The sequence below is a fragment of the Sorex fumeus genome, unplaced genomic scaffold (assembly GCF_029834395.1).
Source record: "Sorex fumeus unplaced genomic scaffold, SorFum_2.1 ptg000015l, whole genome shotgun sequence".
Lineage (NCBI taxonomy): Eukaryota > Metazoa > Chordata > Mammalia > Eulipotyphla > Soricidae > Sorex > Sorex fumeus.
In genome coordinates this window covers 25195478-25203508 of record NW_026606072.1, presented here as the reverse complement: position 1 = coordinate 25203508, position 8031 = coordinate 25195478, and the positions used below count along the sequence as shown (strand labels likewise).

The 8031-nt window shown below is 38.9% G+C and overlaps 1 non-coding gene across 1 annotated transcript; it reads left to right on the top strand.

Moving 5' to 3' along the window:
* The first annotated feature begins 6565 nt into the window (after positions 1–6565).
* Positions 6566–6787, top strand: LOC130021462 (small nucleolar RNA U3). Its single transcript, XR_008792162.1, has one exon. It is a non-coding gene; the product is annotated as a small nucleolar RNA U3 (small nucleolar RNA).
* Positions 6788–8031: the final 1244 nt, after the last annotated feature.

The window sequence follows — 8031 nt, the reverse complement described above, 5'->3', positions numbered from 1 at the left end:
AGGGTTCTATTAATGTGTTCTGAACTTCTGCTGATAGTTCTCATTCACATGCCTGTGTGGATTCTCTTGAGTCTGAATTCCAAAAGACAGCTCTGAACTACTGCTGGTGCATAGTTTGAAAACTGCCTGAAACATTAAAAAAATTTTTTTTTGATTATGGAAGGAATTTATTCTATTTTATTAGGGGCTTATTTTACATTACCAACTTTGTCAACAAATCTAGATATCTGAGGCTAACATATAAAATCTTGGCCAAGGTATTTGAGCAAATTAGGGTTGTCTAGTATTATTAGACTATGGGACCCTTAAAATGTAGCCAGGATATATCTTATAGAGGACGCATAATTTTAAGGTACTGTCTTTATATTTGTTCAGTTGCTTGTTACTGCAATTTGAAGTCATACTTAGTGGTTGGAAAGATAGTTCAAAGGGTTGAGTATATTATCTCAAACAGAGTCAAGCATAACCCTGAATATCCAAGAGTTTTAAAAAGTCATACCTAGGGGCCAAAGCAATAGCACAGAAGATAGGGCATCTGCCTTGCACAGAGCCCATCTGAATTTGATCCCCAGCATCCCATATGATCTCCTTGAACATCAGAAATAATTACTCAGGAGTAATTGCTGAGTGCTGAGTCATGAGTAAACTGGAGCATTTCTGGGTATTACCCCAAGTCCCTCCTTCGCTCCCCCAAAAGCCATACCTAAATATATTTATTGGGCCCTCACTAGGTCTTTTTGGGTGGGGCAGAGGGATCATACCTGGCAGTGTTCAGGGCTTACTCCTTGCTCTGTGCCCAGGGATAACTCCTGGAGGGGCTTAAGGTACCATATGGGGTACTGCAGATTGAATCTAGGTCAACGATGCGCAAAGCAAACACCCTTCTTGCTGTACTATCACTCCAGCCCTCTCACTAAACCTTTTGTTCAAAATTCCAAATTTATTTAAATGAGCAGACTAAATACCAATGGAAAGGCAACTTTTTCTTTTCTTTTTTTTTTTTTTTCCCTTTATTTTATTTTATTTTTTTTAAAGTTGTAGATTTACAATTTTTTGTGCTTTGGTTTCAATTATACAATGATCAGATACCCATCCCTCCACCAGTGCCCATTTTCCACCACCATGGATAATATCCCTCCCACCCCCATCCCCCCATCCCCCCGTCTCTGTGGCAGGGCAATCCCCTGTGTTCTCTCTCTCCTTTTGGGTGTTGTGGTCTGCAAAAGAGGCATTGAGTGGCAAACATGTTCAGTCCATAGTCTACTTTCGACATGCATCTCCCCTCCTGGGAGGATCCTCCAAACATCCTTTATTTGGTGCTCCCTTCTCTATCTGAATAGCCCTTTCCTCTAGGATACCCGGCTGGCCTCTAAGTTATGGAGTAATCCTCCTGGTGCTGATCTCAGCTATTCTTGGGTATTAATCTCATACTTTGTTACTTTATATCCCCCAGATGAATGCAATCTTTCTATGTCTATCCCTCTCTTTCTGACTCATTTCGCTTAGCATGATACTTTCCATATTGTACCACTTGTATGTAAATTTCATGACTTCATCTTTTCTAAGAGCTACATAGTACTCCATTGTGTAGATGTACCAAAGTTTCTTTAACCAGTCATCTGTTCTTGGGCATTCAGGTTTCTTCCAGTTTCTGGCTATTGTAAAGAGGGCTGCAATGAACAAACAAGTGCAGATGTCACTTCGACTATACATTTTTGCCTCTCTGGGATATATTCCCAGGAGTGGTATTGCTGGGTCAAATGGGAGCTCAATTTCTAATTTTTTGAGAATCGTCCATACTGTTTTCCAGAAGGGCTGAACCAGTGGACATTCCCACCAACAGTGAAGGAGTGTCCCTTTCTCGCCACATCCACGCCAGCATCGGTTGCTTTTGTTCTTTTGAATTTGGGCCAGTCTCTGAGGTGTGAGATGGTATCTCATTGTGGTTTTGATCTGCATCTCCCTGATGATTAATGATGTAGAGCATTTTCTCATGTGCTTTTTTGCCATTCGGATTTCTTCTTTGAGAAAGTTTCTGTTCATTTCATTGCCCCATTTTTGGATGGGGTTGGATGTTTTCTTCTTGTGGAGTTTAACCAGTATTTTGTATATCCTGGATATCAACCCCTTGTCAGATGTGTATTCGGTGAATATCCTTTCCCATTCTGTAGACTGTCTTTGTATTTTGGTCACTGTTTCTTTGGAGGTGCAGAAGCTTCTTAGTTTAAGATAGTCCCATTTATCTATCTCTGTTTTCACTTGCTCGGCCAGTGGCGTGGCATCTTTGAAGATACCATTAGCTTCAATGTCATGGAGGGTTTTGCCAACTTTGTCTTCAATGTACCTTATGGTTTCTGGTCTGATGTTGAGGTCTTTAATCCATTTTGATCTTACTTTTGTACATGGTGTTAGGCAGAGTTCTGAGCCTATTTTTTTGCATGTAGCCGTCCAGTGATGCCAACACAATTTATTAAAGAGGCTTTCCTTACTCCACTTCACATTACTTGCACCTTTATCAAAGATTAGATGAGCATATGATTGAGGAGAAATGTCAGTGTATTCAACCCTGTTCCATTGGTCTGCAGTTCTGCCTTTGTTCCAGTACCATGCTGTTTTAATTATTACTGCTTTGTAGTACAGTTTGAAGTTCGGGAGGTTGATTCCTCCCATTTTCTTTTTCCCAAGAATTGCTTTAGCTATTCGTGGGGGCTTATTGTTCCATATAAATTTCAAGAGTGTTTGCTCCATTTCTTTGAAGAATGTCATGGGTATCCTTATAGGGATTGCATTGAATTTATACAATGCTTTCGGTAGTATTGCCATTTTGACAATGTTAAGTCTCCCGACCCATGAGCAGGGGATATCGGAAAGGCAACTTTTTGGCTAAAATAGAGATTAAACTTGCTAATCTTTTCACTGGGCTACACATTTAGCCTTTCAAAGCATAAACTGCTTAGCAAAACCATAAGTCCTTTTATCTAGTATTCTGAGGAAGGATTAAAGGTGAGAGAGACAAGGGCAACAAGATGCCTTTACTATTTTTTTTTCTTCAAAGCTTCCCTGATTACCTGATTACTCATTCCCAGTCTGACTCAGGTATTCTCTTGATGGGTCTGTCCCAAAGGTATCTCTTTTTCCTCCAAGTACTGGAGCAAATGGAGCGTTTCCCTAGGGTTTGAACAATTTTAAACGCAAAACTCTGCAAGGTGGCAGCCAGGGTATGCACTGTATGTAAGTAAATCTGAAAGTCCTGAATGAGTTGGTGGAGACCTTGTTGATTGAGGTCAAGTATAAAGGAAATAGCAGTAACTGTTCAGTCTCAGTAGATTTGTGTTTAGGAAATGCAAGTCCCATTTTTGCAAATCTTCAGGATTTTTCAAGAGAAACCAGAGACCCTGATTTGTAAAACCTATGAAATCTTTTAGTTCTGAAAAATTTACTTGTGTGTTATTAAAAAAAGGTGACAAAAGAAAATATATTTGTAGACTTGGTGTGCTATAAGTTTGTAGCCTTTGAATAAGAAGCAGCGTTTTTTGATTTGATGACAGACTAAGTAGTTTACATAATTTATCCTTAAAAGGAGAGCAAGATTGCATACATGTCTATAAGATGTTACTGTGGTTTTTTCCTGAAAACATTTCCATTGACTTATGTAAAATCTTCCCTTGTGTCAATTTGAGCATTTGGTTTTGCGTTAAATTGGCATAAATGCCTGCTCCTCCACACAATTTCTCTAACAGTGACGAACTTAGATGTACTGCTTATACCACTAATTTCAGTTTTACCAAGTGCTATCATATGGAATCTTTTAACAATTACTTTATTGTCATTCAAATTTTCTTGTATCTCATATCTTGTTTCCCATTATCAATTATAAGTTGATTTAATTTTCTCTGTCCGTGCCTGGCAGTGCTCAAGCTCTATTCCTGGCTCTGTGCTCATAAGTGACTACTGGTAGTGCACAGAGGATCAAGTGGTACACCAAATGGTCCTGATGATGGAACCTGAGGCTCTTGCTCACAGACTGTGCTCCAGCCATCTGAGCTAGATCATTTTCCAGATCAATATTTACTTTCTTTGTTTTCTTGGTACAGAGAAAGAGAAGGATGTTTTGTTACACTTGGTAGTGCTCAGGGGTCACTCTTTGCAGTGCTCAGGAGACTGTATGCAGCTCCTTTACTATCTTTCTGGCTCCTCAATATTTTCTTTGTTAATTAAAATATAAAAAACTACTGGATTACAACTTAAAATATTATTAGGTTGCTATTACTGACTATGCTTTTCTTGGGGGGGGGGGTCACACTGGCGTTGCACACTCCTGGCTCATGTACTCAGGAATTACTCCGGGCGGTGCTCAGGGGACCATATGGGATGATGGGAATCAAACCCGGGTCTGCTGTGTGCAAAGCAAACTCCCTACCTGTTATGCTATCACTCAGCTTCATTGGCTGTACTTTGTAAAGGAAAAAGAAACTTGTGTTTTTAAACATAAGTCAAATATTTCTTCCAGTTATATATTGTGTAAGTTGCAGAGCTAGAATTTCAATATTAAAAGTCATGATAGAAACTAATATATTGTGAAATATGTAACAAAGAGATGAAAGTACTCTAAAGTGGAGAATAATCATCAGTAATTCGATTGTTATTATAGAAAGAATTTCAATACATGCATTGCATTGCAAATTTTTATCCTCAGATAAATATAAATATTAATAATGACTTTTTTTTGCTTTTTGGGTCACACCCAATGATGCACAGGGGTTACTCCTGGCTCTTCACTCAGGAATTACTCCTGGCGGTGCTCGGGGGATATGGGATACTGGGAATCGAACCCGGGTCAGCCGTGTGCAGGGCAAACGCCCTACCCGCTGTGCTATCGCTCCAGCCCCTAATAAAGACTTATTTTTAAAAAAGTGTTTTGGTTGTTGGGTAATACCAGTGATGTTCAAGATTTACTACTTGCTGTACACTCAGAAATCACTCTGATGGAGTCTGGGGGACCCTATGGGGGTGCCATGGATTGAACCTAGGCTGGAAACTACCCTACCTGCAGTACTGAATATTAGGCTCAATACTCATTATTAAACTCATTGACAACAGTATTGTATTGTACTGTTGTCAGCCTTTTTTGTTTTTTATTTTCATTTTTGGTGCTGTAGCCCAGGGCTTAATCCTGGCTCTCCATAGAAAGTTACTCTTAGCAGTGTATGAGGTGAATCCGGTTTGACAGCTTGTAAGGAAAGCACCTTCCTTGCCTTACTAGCTCTTGGGTCCCTTTTCTTGACTTTGAAAATTAAATTAAATGTTTTTTTTTTTTTGTAAAAAAATTAAATGTTTTGTCTTCTTTAATCATGAATCTTGGTATTTTTTGTATTTGTTTCTCTTTAGGCATGAGAGAGGGAGAAGTACTTGTTCAAGAGAGAACACAGGCTTCTCTAGAGTGGAAATAGGTCAGCAAAGAAACACAGAGACAAGCAAGCGAGATATATGGTCAAGGAAGAGCACGGACTTGAGCAAGGCTGCAATGATTAATTAATGGTTGTAAAAGCCAGTAGCTTGAGTAATAAAAAACTAGAATGTTTGAAATAGAACAGATTTGAAAAGTTTGGTCTAAGCTATATTCAATGCTTTCCATTCATTATCAAATGAAAAACACACAAAGATATTTACACAAATACGCAGAAGTAAATAGCAGAATTAATACTGTTTTTCTTTAGAACAAACATAATAAAAATGGCATACTTAGAAAATTAGAAGAGTTGATTTTTAATAGTTTGTATAAAAGTAATGAACCTTATCCATCTGGAATTGTCAGAAAACATGTGTAAATAGAGTTTTTATTCTGATTGACAATTGTCCTCTACACTGATCTGAGTCTGTGGCTTGTAGGATACTATGTGGTAGATGAAATCTGGGACAGATAATTAGTAATGCGCTGTCTTGTTCCTTGACTGTAGCAAATATAACTAAGCTCTTCACGAGCGGGAATTGCATCTCGTTTGTTTTGATTTTCCAGGAAACAGCTGAGGGCATCACAAGAGTTGCTAAAAGGAATGGTGGCTGCTTTCCTCTGCTTTTTATCTAATTAATGTTTAATCTTTTCTTTCTGTGTGCTGGACACTGTGCCTTGAGCTTTTATCTCCCTTATTCCTCATCAAAAAACTAACAGACCAACCTTTTTGAGATAAGGATCATCCCAGTTTTAGAGATATGCTTTAGATACAGTTAAGATACTGGGGATTTTCCGAGTACTTAACAATTACTAAAACAATGCTGAAACACTTGAACAAGTCCAGAACCTTCTAAGCCGTACTGGGTTTTCTCTCACATTGACAAATAAGAGTTGAAGTTGTTTGAGCAAACATCTAAACATTTGTCAAACTATTGTACATTCAGTACAGTACAGTGAATACAATGTTAGGATCCTATCAGTAGGAGGTGAACTGTTGATGCTATAATGCCAGGAGCTGAGCTAGACCTAAGAATCCAAACACACATTCTCCATCCATGGGAGGTGTTACTATTTAATAAGGAAAAGTCAAAGAATTTTTAAGATGTCAAAAGGTAGATTATACTTTCAGGGATCATTTCTGCATTGGTTACTAGAGAAGTTAGATTTTCTCAGATCTTGTAGAACAACTGAAACCATGAAGAGGAGCTAGGGTATCCTTTTCTGAGTGTGAAGTTGGTTCTAAGTGTTGCTTTTGCAACTCCATTTTATAAACATCGATCCTCATTCTTCTCTTCCATCAGAAGAGTGAGTTGAAGAGGATGCAGTCTGAGTGGTCTTGGTAAAAAAACTGTTATTCTTAGGCACAGTCCTCCCGTTATTCATTGATTAGCTTGAGCGGTTCCAGTAACGTCTCCGTTTTGAGACTTGTTATTGTGTTTGGCATATTGAATACGTCACGGACTTGGTTTTGCCGTGTGGGGGAAATGCTCTTGTTAGCTTGCCGGACTTTCCAAGAGGGGAGAGGAATGGAACCTTGCTTGGCCGGGCTGGCTGTGCACAAGTCAAACGCCCTACCACTGGGCTTTCCCTTATTAATTTTTTTAATGAAGCTCTGTCCTAGTAGTACAGTGATACATAAGGATAACAAATACTCTCAGGTCTGTGTCTATGGAAATTCATAATGATGAAAGATAAGACAGTATTTTTATCTTGACACTGAAGAGAGAGGCCAAGTTTCTTTTATTTCTATGAGACCAGGTACATAGAGGGGCCAGAGAGATATAGTACAGGATGAAGATGCTTGTCTGGCATGCGACTGACTCCAATTTGATCCCTGATACTGCATATGGTCCCTTGAGTACCTCCAAGGGTCACTCTTGAGCACAGAGCCAGAACTAACCTCTAAGCGTTGCTAAATACGGCCTCCCCAAACCCTCTATCCCCCATGCAACTAATCTTGCAAAACCAAAGAGGCAAAAGCTGGTACGTGTAAGATTTTCACCATGTTGAGCGATAAATACTAGAACTAATTGTGAAACAATTAAAATGGGAATAGTAATACAATGGCATATGACTTTTCCTACTGGTCTTGATGACAAGGAATCAAGATGACAAGGAATGTTTTTCTTGAGAAAACATTATATGAGATGACAAGGAATGTTTTTTTCCAAATACTTAGTCATGACTGTAATAATCAGATTTACATACCATTTTATCCAGTTTTCCTTGTTAAAAACAAACTTAGGGCTAGAGGGACAGTACAGTGGGTAGGGTGTTTCCCTTGTATGTGGCCGACCTGGGTTCAAACCTTGGTATGGTCCCCCAAGCCCTTCAGAATGATCCAGGAGTGCAGAGCCAGGACTAAAGCCTGAGCTCTGACAGTGTGGCCCCCAAATTAAAAAAATAGCACAAATGAAAAAAAACCCCAAACAAGTTCAGTCATAGCTTGAATTTAAAAAACTAGAGTGTGGAAATAAAAAAACACCAAAAAACCCCCCAAAACTTTTCTGGCCTTCAACAATCACTACTTTGAAGCAGGCAGAGAGCAATTCAGTATTTATTAAAGTATATTGGTGATC